The following is a 14559-nucleotide window of genomic DNA, read 5'->3' as shown; positions in this document are numbered from 1 at the left end:
GGGGGTTTTCATCAATAAAACTCTCTCATTTTTTCATTTTCCTTGTTTGGACCAGAGTGTTGCCCCTGATATGATTCACCTCTACTTGCTCACCTTGGCATCTCTCGAAGACTGATCGAAAGGTCTTTTTTTCTCTGGACCGTAGCATGGGCTTTTGGATGGGGTTAGAAAGAAAGGGTATCAAAAGGCTCAAAACAATTCAAATGGTTCAAGATTACAACTTTCGGAATCATATTTCTTACAACAACCACAACTTCTGCCCCAGTTTCTTTGCTTGGGGACTGTCGACGCCACCTTTTTCGCGCGAAATCGGGTTTACGACATTTGAGAAGACAACTCTATTCCCGTGTGGGAATTGGGTTTTTGGAATTGAAGAATCGCCACCTAATGATTAAGTGCATTAGGACACTGAGGGTTTTGAGTTTGAAAATCAGAGTTCGGGCAAGGGCTGAAAATTATCTCGAGGGGAAGGTGTTAGGCACACCTCAAGATCCACTAGTGTGGTTCCCGGCCATGCTATGTTGTGACTTTAATGCAAATAAGAATACAAATAACTTCACACATAAGGGTTACAGATAGATACGTGACAGGCATGTTGGAATCAAGGTCTAGATAATCTGCAATTTGTTTGAGGGAGGGTCTAAATGCAGAAAATTAATCAAGACATTGAATAAACAAAGAAGAAAAATTTAGGGGAAAAAGGAATAATGCAGTAAAATAAAAGAGGGGTTTTGGGTAGTTGAAAAGACAGAATTGTATTGATATTAAACAAAGTCACATAAAGGTAAGGGGGTCCTAGGTTTGTAAAACACATGGATCATCCACACAACACCGGTAATCAATCGTACGCATAGTGTTATCATGTGATCATCATCTCCATGTCTACCCTTCCCACCCCGTTAAGGTATTTAAGCACGGAATGGTATTGTTACCTACTGCATGCTATTACCCGTCCCACCTATCAGTCCCGGAGGCGTTTAGGACTACTAATCCTAAAGGGATGGAGCTTGGCGTTTCAAGGGTTTTAAAAGGATAAAATTCTAGTGCGACAAGCAAAATACACAAAGCAGTTAATGGGGAAATAAGAACAATTAAAGGCTCAAGTAGGCCTCCTCACTTAAAGAAACGAATTGTTTAGCATGTCTTACACATACTGTTTAGGTCATTAATTAAAATTAGCGTAGGAAGAATTGATTTACCACATATTTCCCAGATAGGGAGTCCAAATTAGTCCTGCTTAGATGTAGTTGTCGAAAACTGACAGTTGATTAATTATCTAACCATTTGTATGTTAAACAGGGCCTACAGGCATGATATCTATTAATCCAGGGACGGAGGAATAAATGATTGCAAAAAGTTATTATTTATAAGCTCTACGAGTGTTAAACAAATTGCCACTGATTTTAAACTTAGGAACGAGTGGCGATTCTGATTAAGTTGATAGTTCCTATAGGCATGCTTTTTAGGTGTAACTGATTTTTGAGCAGAGATCCTATAGGCAGGTTATCTATATGTAATGAGTTATTTTAACTCCTATAAGCAGGCTTGCCTAATGACAAAAGTATATGCAAAGTGCAGGAATTCCTATAGGCATATCATCTATACAATATGCAGAGCTTCATTATCGATTTATTGCCATGGTATTATTACAAAGTGCAGAAAAACCTATGGGCATGGTATCTATGTGAAAAATGCAGGCTTTGAAAGTGATAACCCTATGAACATGGTTTGTAGGCGAGATGCAGAATTTTAAAGAGTAAATATCCTATAGACATGGTATCTACGTGAAAATGCAGAGTTTGAAAGTAGTGATTCTATGAACATGATTTCTGTGTGAGATGCAAAATTTTAAAGGGTGACTATCCTATAGACAGGATTTCTATGTGAAAATGCAGAATTTGAAGGTAATGATCCTATGAACATGATTTCTATGTGAGATGCAGAATTTAAAGGGTGAATATCCTATAGACATGATTTCTACCCCTTTGGCATGCATACAGTCCCATTCCCTTTCACTATACCCCAGTAGTTATTACAGAGTTATTTACAAAGCTTATTACAGACCAAGCGAATCAGAAGAAAAAAATAAAAAAAAATACATCAGTGATTACATCTACATCTAATCAGCCTAATCCAGACTCAAAGTCTAATAATATGAGATAAACCAACTTCCAGGATCGGATTTTCAAAGCCTTTCTCTTATTTGGGATGTGTCAAATTTCCAAGGAACTTCAAGAATTCCAGGCAATGCTTACACCCCAAATATCATTGCAGAGTTAAGAACATAGTGCAGTGTGGAAGGGCCAACCCTCAAATGTCCAAGTTCAGAGGGAACTCGAGGTCCCAAAGCAAGGCTCATAGGAGGGGGGAAGAACTTAGAGACTAGGAGTAAGTGCAAGTGCAGTAGAGGGGAAATGGCAAGTTGGTGGTCATGCCAAGCATTTTGGGGTGCTGGAACACCCCTCACCAGCTTGTCAGTTGAACTTGGGGAGTTAAGACCTATTGAAGGTCAGGTTCAACCTTGGACAGCAATAGGGATGCTGCCAGGCTATACCTTAACTCAGCATACATGGGGGAGTGGGGATATGGGGATTCATAACAAGCAGGACTCAATAAAGGAGCAGGCAAGGGCATACCCAGCAATGGGACATACTGGCACACCCTTTAGCCTACTTAGGGGGGTTAGAACTCAGTTCATGAGCAACAATTCTTGTTGCCATGCCCTGAGTCCCCACTTACAAACATATGGGGGTAAATGGGATGGGGAACTAGTGCTTACAAGAAGGTAAAGCAAACAGTAGCACAGAAGCATTTCAATGTCAAATTCTGCAGAAGGTAGACATAGGCGAAAAGACTGTAAATAAACACATTGGGATGATGCTGGGAATTGAATCAAGACATACCAGTTTTAAAAAAAATAAGCAAAGAAAGCGGCGATCTTGTGAAAGCCAAAGTGCAGACAAGAAAATTCAGAAAAGGTTGTGAGAATTATAAGCGTGAAGTCTGAAGTGTATTCAGTATGTTGTGAAAAGAAAAGGCCGGGTATTTATAGTGTGAAAGTCATGAGAAATAAGGTAAGAAAATAATTGAAGTTTGATTTTCAATCAGTCACATAAGACTCCCTTTAGTTAAGGGATTCAAATTCAAACGGGTATAAAACCAACTAAGGAAAAAAATTAATCAAACTCTTTGTGTAAAGCATGCAATTGAGGGTAACTACATAAAAGGTTATTTTAAGGACAAGGTTTTCTGAAAGTACACGGTTGTATAATTAAGGAAAGAGAATCAATTGTCAGCCACAAAATCACAAGTCCAAATATTTGGTGTGAAGAAAAAGGTTTTACTCAAGGAAAATTAGTACAATCAATTAAAGCCCCCAAAAAGATTCTGATTCAATTACTAGTTGAAATCCTTTTAAAGAAAGATTCAACACACATATAAAAGCATACAGACATGCCTAAACACGAAGAATTTTGCCATGACCTTGTAAAATTAGTAGAAAGAATCGAATGCGGAGATGGAGAGGCAAGTAGTCAAAAACAGGCTTAGTGGCTTCTTTTAGAAGCTCATAAGAAAGCACACAAACAAGTAGAAAGATCACAGCAAACAGAGTGAGGAAACTAGTTTCGAAGCGTAGTGAGGGAACAACAGACAGTAGAAGAAACAGTAGAAGAACCAGTAGAAGAAACAGTAGAAGAAATACATGCTTATAGAGGATGAAGATAGCAGAGCATGGTAAAAAAATGGGAATCATAGCGTAGAAAACACAGTAGGAGAATATGCCAGGATAGAGTATAAAAAACACAGCAAAAGAACATTCAATCACGGAGTATGAAACTCAGTAGAAGAACACCTAAGAACATAATAGAGCAAGTATAAGAACATAGTGGAAAGCGAGTGAGAACATGATACAGGAACACAATAAGAGAAACAATACAAATAATAAAGAAAGCAAAAAACATAAAAACACTTAAATACTTTCCTGAAACCCTAAATCGGAAAAGAAGGGTTTTGAAAGCAATTTTCAAAGGAAAACTTAGGGAAATCGTTAAAAAATTCACGCATAGCATAGATACATAACAGATCTAAAAGGAATCGGAGAAATACCTCGAATAGTTAGGGTTTCAAAAGAACCCTAGAGTGAGAAAGGCTTTAAAANAAGACAACTTGCATTTCATCCCATTTCCACTTGAATCACATAGCCAACATTTACTTGTTACTCATGGGTAGAGAAATACCTGGGAAGTAAGAAAAATAACAGAAAATGAGAGATCAGCAGTGAACAGTAGCAGTCAGCTTGGATTTGACCAAACAAATAATGAACAGCCCAGGAGAAACCAAAGGAACAGTAGAGGATCTTCAGAAAACTGCTTCCAAACCAAGATTAAACCATTTTTCTACTCAAATATACAAGTTCAGCAGTTTTTTTTTTCCAGAAATTCTAAATCATCAGAAGATTCAAAGAGCCAAACCAAGCAACCAGAGTCAATTCAAACTTTCAAAAATACCAAGTTCAATCCATTTCCACCCCAGCCGAATCAAAAATTGGTTCAGAAGTTGAAAACCTCAAAATTACAGGAAAAAACTCGATGAAACAGTGATTTCTGATATTTCTATCCGTCTTTGATTTTTTTTTGTCTTTTCTATCTCTTAAGGTCTGACTTGAAATGCAAGGAAGAGGTGCCTTTATAGGCAAGGAAATAGGGTAGCAACTAAGTCTCAGTTTTGCAATTAAGCCCTTTTTGAATTTTCATTATAGCCTAGATATCCCTATTTTAATACTCAGAAGTTCACATTAAATCCCCACCCCCAGCTTCCTAGAAGCTTCCTTAGGCAGTTATAAAAGATTCCCCTACCTATGTTCCCTAATTTACCCCTTTAACCTAGGTTATTCACTCTTAAAACCAACCCGGGTCAAGTTGACCCAGGACCCAAACCCTGGGCCTGCCATTTGGGCTAACCCTTCTTCTTTGGGCCTCTGATTTTTCAGAACCCAGTCAACAAACCTAGCCCTCAACAGCTAAAATTTGACAATAGGGCAACCAGGATTGTATGAGCGTCCAAAACTAAAAATTCAACTAAATAGCAATAAAAAGATTCTGAAAACAAAAATGGAAAACAAACAAACACTAAACCAAACACTAACTAATAGAAGAAGAAAATGGACTAAAAATAACGGGCCTGCTGTGTAAGAATGGAAGAATCTGAGAGAGGGAAGAAACAGACGAAGCTTGAAAGGAAATTGCAGAAAAAGCAACATAGGACCCGAAAAACCTGAACGGGACAAACGGACGATGAGTTTGCATGGACTATCCGGCCATTTCAATTTGAACCCAAAATGAGTGTTATTCGGGTTGCTCTTGTGAGAACAACCCGCCTAACACTTGTTTCAAGTCAAATAATTCTTCATACTTAGAGAACAATCAAACCAGACCTTTACCGGACGAGACAGAGGTGAGGAAGGAATTAGGGTCCCAGATTTTGATTCAAGATTTGGGGAGATTGGGATGGATTCAAGGGGAGCCGTGTTGGGATTTGAAAAGGGGAGAGTGAGATGGTTCATGAGTGTGATTTTGAAGCTGGTTTGAAGCGGCGCCGCCGGCGCGTGGGTATGGCGGCGTTAGGGTCCGTCTCTGATAAGGAAGATGAGAGAGGGAGATGAGGGATTTGTTTGGACATAGGTTAAATCTGGGCGTCTGGACAATTTTATGCAAAATGGGGGAAGTAATTAGAGCCATTAGATGAGGTAAAACGGAGGGCCAGGATTAACTTATCACTAACGAACTCAAAACGACGTAGTATTCTCCCCATACTACGTCGTTTCAGGGGTCTCAAGGGCTGGGGCTTGGACCGGGTATTTGGGGTGGAGTTGGGCCGGGTTTGGGAATAAGTAACTTGGGCCTGGTGGTCTTGAATGGATTTGGCCCAACCGATTTCCTTCTCTTGCTTTTCCTTTTCCTTTTTATTTTCTATTTCTTCAAAATTCCTTTTCTTCTCTCTTTTTTTTTCAAAATTAAATTAAAAACCTAATTTAAATCCTAAAACCAAATTAACCTATCAAAAATACTAATTAAACCTAGATAATAATTATCAAAATTAATCAAGATCCAAATTGAAGGGAAAACTATCAAAATTCAAAACTAAAATTAAAAGTGTAAAAATAGGATATTTTTGTGATTTTTCTATTTTTTTAAAACAACTAAATTACTAATTAATTCCAGAATGCCAAATTAAATCCTAAATGCAAATGCAACATACCTTTTTTTTTTTGTATTTTTCCACCATTTAAACAAAATTAACTTGTGCAGACAAATGCAAACAATTAACAAAAATCTACGAAATTGCAAATAATGGAAAAGATTATTTTGTTTTGAATTTGTGGGAGTAATTCATATAGGGCAAAAATCACGTGCTCACAAGCAGAAGAAGAAAAAGGTGCAAAAATTCTCTGTTTGTGGCGCAATTGTTGGTGTGAATAAGGCTAAGGGCAAGTCTTATCACTGCAAGAAGCCTGGGCATCATAAGAAGCAATGTCCGGCTTATCTGGCCAAGCTGAATAATAAACCAGGTGATTTACATCTACTTGTTGTTGAAACTCTTTTAGCGGTTGTTTCTACCATGTCATGGTGTGTAGATTCGGGAGCCACTAATCATGTTTGCACTTTTATGCAGGGGTTTCATGTAATGCGACGGCTAAGTAGAGGAGAAATCAATCTTTATCAAGCAGATGGTTCGGCGGCCCTGGCTTTAGCATTAGGAAATATTATTATTTCATTTGGTAGTGATAGAGTATTAGCTTTAAAGGGAACATTATATGTACCTTCTGTTAGAAGGAATTTATTTTCGGTTTCTAGCACTATGAGAGATGGTTATGACATTAATTTTCATGATATTGATAACTGTGTTATTAGTCATAATAAACATTATCTCTCTTCGCCTACATTGATTAATGGTCTTTTTATTGTTGGCATTATTCCTAAACCGTTACAACCTAAGGAACTGAATTATATTGATTTACCAAATAAGAGAAAACGTTCTTCTGAAATGAGTGAAGCATATTCATGGCACTTGCGTTTGGGTCATATGAATCTAAACAGAATTTCAACGTTGATTAAGGATGGACCTTTAAGTTCATTAAAAGTGGAGGCACTACCAACTTGTGAATCTTGTTTAGAAGTAAAAATGACAAAACGAAATTTCCCCTCAAAAGGAAATCGAGCAAGTGATAAATTAGAGTTAATTCATTCTGATTTGTGTGGTCCAATGAATGTCCAAGCAATAGGTGGTTTTGAGTATTTTGTCACTTTCGCAGATGATTACTCAAAGTATGGATATATTTATTTGTTGCATCGAAAGTCTAAATGTTTTGAAAAGTTCATAGAATGTAAGACAGAGACTGAAAAGCAACATAGTAAATATATCAAGGCACTATGATATGATCGTGGTGTGGAGTACCTCTCTGCGGAATTTATTAGTTATTTATCAGAATGCGGAATTACCTCTCAACTATCTGCACCTGGAACTCCACATAAAAATGGTTAGCTGAAAAAAGAAATAGGACTCTTATGGAAATGGTTAGATCAATGATAAGTTATTCCAGTTTGCCTTCGTCCTTTTGGGGACATGCCTTAGAAACAGCAAATTACGTTCTGAATTTAGTTCCTTCAAGTCAGTACCTTTGACCCCTACTGAATTGTGGACTGGGCGCAAGCCTAGTCTACGGCATATTCGAGTTTGGGGTTGCCCGGCACATGTGCTAAAAGGGAAAACTGATAAATTGGAGGCGAGAACAGATGTATGTGTGTTTGTGGGTTATCCAAAAGGGACGAAAGGTGGTTTATTCTATTGTCCTAAAGAAAAGAAGGTAATTGTTAGTACAAATATCAAGTTTCTTGAAAAGGACTATTTGATGAACCATGTCCTAGAAGTAAACTTGTTTACAGGAACTTAACAAAGGAATAGAAACTCAATCATCAGAAAAACAAAACAACCAGATGCAAACCCCGGAAGTCGATTTTGACATACCATTGCATTTTAGTAGTGGGATAAATGTCAATAGACTTGATGTTCCGCAAGAACAAGTGCCCAAAGTCATACTACTACAAAGTAGTGGGAGTTATGTTGAGCAGACTGCACAACAGGAAGAAGTCGTTGATATCCTTGTAGATAACATGGAGACTCAGGTTCCTGATAATGATGTGGTTCAACCACAAGATGATAATGGTGTATTTGCAAATGATGTAGTGTGTAGTTATAGTGGGAGAGATATAAGACTGCCAGTTCGTAATACGCTCTTGGAAGAATCATATGATAGGATCCGTAAGGAGCCAACTTCTGAACCTGTCAATTACGACCAAGCACTACATAATAAAGATGCTGATGAGTGGGTTGCAGCTATGAAATCAGAGATGGAGTCTATGTACTCTAATCAAGTCTGGGATCTTGTAGAACCACCTGATGGGGTTAAACCCATTGGATGCAAGTGTATCTATAAGAAAAAGAGAGGTGTAGACGGAAAAGTGCAAACTTTTAAAGCAAGGCTTGTTGCGAAAGGGTTTACTCAAAAAGAAGGGATCGATTATGAGGAAACCTTCTCGCCAGTAGTCATGCTTAAGTCTATTAGGATTCTCTTTTCCATTGCTGCTCACTATGATTATGAGATTTGGCAAATGTTCTTTAATGGAAGTCTTGATGAGTGCACCTATATGATACAACCAGACGTTTTCGTGGAAAGTAGCAAGGAACACATGTTGTGTAAGCTTAAAAGGTCCATTTATGGAATGAAACAGGCATCTATGGCATGGAACACTTGTTTTAACAAGGCGATTAAAACTTTTGGTTTTGATCAGTGTCATAACGAGTCATGTGTGTACAAAAAGTGGGATGGGGAAAAAGTGGCGTTTTTAATCTTATATGAAGATGACATATTGCTCATAGGAAATAACGTGGGCATGTTGGGTTCAGTTAAACAGTGGTTGTCCACGAACTTCAATATAAAAGATTTGGCAGAAACGGCTCATATCCTTGGGATCAAGTTCTTATGAGATCGCAAGAAAAGGATATTAGGCTTATCCCGGGCTCTTTATATTGACACAATACTCTCCAGGTTTAGCATGCATGATTCCAAGAAAGGATTTCTCCCTTTCAGGAATGGAATTTCTCTATCTAAAGATCAGTCTCCTAAAACTAATGAAGAGATAGAAAGATGAAGGTCGTCCCCTATGCATCTGCTGTGGGGAGTCTGATGTATGCTATGTTATGTACTAGACCTGACATCTTCTTTGCTGTTGGCGTTGTTAGCAAATTTTAGTCTAATATTAGGAGAGAGCATTGGACAACGTTAAGCATGTAGTCAAGTACCTGAAAAGGACTAGGATTACATGCTAGTCTACCATTTGAATGACCTTACCTATTGGGTACACTGATTCGGAATTCCAATCAGATAGAGATTCTAGAAAGTCTACCTCACGAAATTTGTTTACTGTGGGAGGTGGAGCCATAAAATGGAGGAACATAAAGCAAACATGTGTTTATGATTCCACCATAGAAGCCGAATATGTGGCAGCCTCTGAGGCAGCCAAAGAGGCGTTTTGGCTCGGGAACTTCCTAAGAGAGTTGGGTGTGGTTCCCTCGATTCAAGCACCAATAACACTTTATTGTGATAATAGTGGTTCAGTTGCAAATTCGTAGGAGCCACGAAGTCATAAAAGAGCAAAGCACATTGAGCGTAAATATTATTTAATTTGTGAGATAGCGCAAAGAGGGGATGTAGTAGTCACCAAGATTGCATCGAAAAACAACTTGGCGGACCCGTTTACTAAGAGCTTGCCACAGAAGACTTTTGATAGGCATATAGATGGAATGGGTGTCAGAATTGTAGACGCGTGGTTATGAGTCTATGTGGGAGATTGTTAGGATATACTATAGACCATGCGTATTGTTATAGAATTCTTTATGGCACAATTGTTTATTCATTTATTCAATTCAATAAAGTTTTATTTTAAATAGATCATGTATTTGTTTGTGTGTCCATTGCTTACATAGTAGGCGATTTAGTAACTCTAGAGTTTAGCTTATACACGGAAGATTAAATCATCGATTCTTACAAGTCATAAAGCATATGTTCACAATCTAATGATGGAATTAGACAAACCATCGGAATGGTTGTAGCACAGGATTAAATATAATTTGTCTTGATTATGGGAATGGTTTAATTATGACTTCTTGTGCTACTACATTTTGTATGTATTGAACGGCTCAAGTAGAGATAAGTATTTTATATTGACTTAATAAAATAATTTCTCTAGTCCGCTCAATGTACTTATACTCTTGATCTTGATATCGTTATTATTAGATGTGTGTGTCATTTATTATTTTGATTTATTACAAGGCGAGATTCTTTCATGGGTCAATAAGCTTGGTAAATGGACGATAATGATATATATTGGCGAGGTAATAATTAGTTGATAGAATCCATGTCTCGATTTTTGAGACTGATGATACTCCTTTATGAAAGCTTATAAGTTTTCATGTGTAAATCCGGCTGGTGGATTTTGTATCCGACACATGAAATAAGTTAAGCGAAAGTCTAAAGAAAGTAATCAATAAATTAAATTATCGGTAATTTAATTTTGATTGGTTAGTATCTGAATCTTAACATGAGGAGTTAAATATGGTTTTATGGAAGAATATTGAAATTGAACTAAGGAGTGCAACTACGAATTATTAGTGGAATAATTCGTAATTTATTATGGTAGAAATTAATTTCAAATTTCAAAATTAATTCCATAATAGGAAGCCTTGTTAATTAAATTTTGTGGTCCCTACTAAGCGTAAATAATAGGAAATAAAGGAAACCTTTCCTTAGTGGAAGAAGAAAACCTAACAGGTTTTGGAAAAGGGTTTTAAACCTAAAAAATGTGGCTATATATACTCTATATAGGACTGGTCGTTTCTTCCATTGGTTTTACACGTTTTTTTTCCTTGGAATTTCGCCTACCCGAAATTCTCTTTTCCGGATATTATTTGGATAACACAGTAAAAGACTGTGGAGGTATTGCTGAGGTCGCGGTCTTGCAACTCTGCAACTGGAGATCGAGATTAATCTACTTTGTTCACGCTTCAACAGGTAACTCGAATAATCTCCGTATGTGCTAATTGTTTAATTCACACGTGAATATGATACTGTAATTGCTTCCGCTGGGATATATAATCCATCAGCAATTTCTCTAGAACTAGAATACAAAGGGCAGGGGCGGAGCTATCATTTAATTTGTGGATGCTCATGTGACTCCAGTAATTTATGTCAAATGTTTTGTGTACGGCCGGTCTCCTACTACATCCCGGTCTCCGACATGATAATCCAAGCTCGAGATATGGTAACAAGGGGCCTAGATCGAGGTAGAGATCTCATCAATTCTGAGTCCGGACCATAATGCCTGCCCTCGAGGATATCGGGGTCGTGGTTCAGGGTCGGCCCTAGCCTTGATTAACCTCGAAGAACATTGTCAGGTGGTCAAGCTCGACCAACAGAAGGCCGTGATATCCGTGACCGACCGAATATCACGCGGAGATCTCGGCACATATCGACATGAGATCGGCAATCAGTTAATTAGGGTACTTTTACGTTTTATAGAGTTGTACCTAATATAGGACTCCCCAAGGGAGTCTAATTATTTGTAAAGGACATTGTAACACGCATTCCAAAGGAATATATTAGTATTTCTCTCTTTAAGATCTTATTCTTCTGTTTCTTGATACCGATCGAAGTGCATCCAGTTCGAGTGTGACTGACCTCCCAAAACTGTAATTGTTCAATTCGTGTGACTTGAATTTACTTTATCATTGCTTATTTCAATTGCAACTCAATTTATCGCGTTGTGTCAAGTTAATTCACATATTCTTAAAACCACTTACAACTTCAATTGTTATCCAATTTTGAGGGTAAATAGTTTGGAGCCCACCGTGCGGCTAAGCATAATCGTGGTTATTTGATACAAATCTCCATAATACACCACTACTTTACACTTGTTCTTAGAAGTATCTCTAATTTCAGGTTAAAACTCAAAATGTCAAACTCTCAATCAGCACCCCTACATGTTAACAACAAATCTGGTGATCATGGTGAAAATAACAACATAGCGCCCGGTGACGAGGTACCGCCCATTGATCCCGTCGGAATTCCAGTCGCGAACCCGTTTGATGCTAACTCGCATGTGGTTATCAACACAAATCTGCCTACCGACCCCAAGAATAGAGTCTGTGGTGGAGCTCGATCGACAGCTCAAAATACACAAAACAATTGAGGAGACAGGGTCAATCTGCAGATGATCTTCGAAATGTTACAGGTTCAACAAACGGCGATAGCTCAGTTACAAAAACAAAACCACGCACCAAGCAAATGAACTCGCTCCATCCCAAGAAGTCACCCGCAGGGACGAACCGGTTGCAGAGAGGTCAAATGAAAACGAATAGGGGACCAACCCTGAGATCATGAAAATGCTGGAAGAACTAACGAAACGAATAGAATCGGGGGAGAAAAAATCGAAGCAAATGACAAGAGGTACTACAATTCCAGGATTGATCAAATCCCAAGAGCACCACCAATATTGAAGGGCCTGGATTCCAAAAAGTTCATGCAAAAACCTTTCCTACCGAGTGCGGCTCAGAAGCCGATCCCTAAGAAGTTCCGCATGCCTGAGATTTGTTAGTATAACAAAACGACCGACCCAAACGAGCATGTCACCTCCTAAACATGTGCCATCAAATGGAACGACTTGGAGGATGATGAGATCGAGTATGTCTTGTTGAAGAAGTTCGGAGAGACCCTGTCAAAAGGAGCTATGACATGGTATCACGACTTACCTCCTAATTCTATTGACTTATTTTCTATGCTTACAGATTCTTTCGTGAAAGCACACGCTAGGGCTATCAAGGTCGAGACCAAGAAGTTGGACCTTTTCAATGTACAATAGAAGGATAATGAGATGCTCAGAGAGTTCGTGTCCCGGTTTCAAATGGAACGGATGGATCTGCCACCGTTCGCTGATGATTGGGCTGTTCAAGCTTTCACCCAGGGACTCAATGTTCAAAGCTCGATGGCTTCACAGCAGTTGAAACAAAATCTAATAGAATATCTGGTTATTACTTGGACCGACGTGCATAATCGGTATCAATCAAAAATCAGAATCGAAGACGATCAACTTGGGAACCCTTCGGGGTCCATTTATCCCGTCAAAACCATCGACGGAGTCAAGAGAGATATCGACCGTGAACCTAGGTCAGACATGGATCAGCATCAGCCTTACAATGGAGACCGATGAAGCAGTGGGTCCGGGCAGAATTCTATACGAAATGAAATGAGAAGTGATCGAGGTAAGAGAAACCGGAGACCTATGAGCAAAAATGGTTTCGACAGGCCTATCAGGCCTAAGGAGCACCAAGGTTATCGGATACAACTTTAACGTCGATGCTGCCGCCATTGTATCAGCTATCGGATGCATTAAGGACACCAATTGGCCTCAATCTCTACAATCCAATCCAGCCCAAAGGGCTCCTAACCAGATGTGCAAATATCATGGCACTTACGGCCACAGAACAGAAGGATTGCCGACAGTTGAGAGAGGAAGTAGCCCGATTATTCAACAACGGGCGCCTTCGAGAATTCCCGAGCAACCGAGCCAAGAATCATTTCAATAAAAGGGATTCTAATAAATAGACCGAACAAGAAGAACCCCAACACGTCATTAACATGATCATCGGTGGGGTCGATGTCCCTCAAGGGCCAATGTTGAAGCGCACCAAAGTATCCATCACAAGGGAAAAACGGACACGAGATTACATACCAGAATGAAGCTTATCTTTAAACGACAAGGACCCAGAAGGGATCGTGCAGCCCCACAACGATGCAATGGTATCTGTACTCATAAATAAATCTCGAGTTAAGCGTGTGTTAATTGATCCAAATAGCTCGGCCAACATCATCCAATCGTGGCCCTTAGAGCAGCTAGGTCTACAAGATCAAATCGTGCTTGTAGTCCGAGTTCTAAACGGATTCAACACGGCATGAGAAACAACTAAGGGTGAGATAACATTACCGGTGAATGCCGCCGGGACCCACCAGGTAGACAAGTTTTATGTGATCGAAGGAGACATGTGTAGGCATGTGATTTTTGACCCTCCCCGAGTTTTTTCATATTTTAGCACGTAAATATTTAATTTAGGCCTAGTATCGCTATTTCAGCTAATTTTGACTCTTTTACTTTATTTTATTACAAGAAAATGAAAATTACAAAAAAATAGTTTCATTAATATTTTTAATCATTTTTAATTTTGAAAAATACCAAAAATAGTTTTGTTTTAACGGTCAGTATTATTTTAATAGTTATTTTACTTAAGTAGGATTAATTAATAAATAAGATCGTATTTTATTCTCGTTCGCGGAGAAATAATAACATTTGGGCTCAAACGACCCATTTTTTAAGCCTAATTTTTGGACCTAGCCCATAATTCCAAGCCCAATAAGATCAAATCCATACCTAATATACAAAATATCTAGGG

Source organism: Nicotiana attenuata, chromosome 8, assembly GCF_001879085.1.
Source record: "Nicotiana attenuata strain UT chromosome 8, NIATTr2, whole genome shotgun sequence".
Lineage (NCBI taxonomy): Eukaryota > Viridiplantae > Streptophyta > Magnoliopsida > Solanales > Solanaceae > Nicotiana > Nicotiana attenuata.
Note: the sequence above shows the minus strand (reverse complement) of the source record.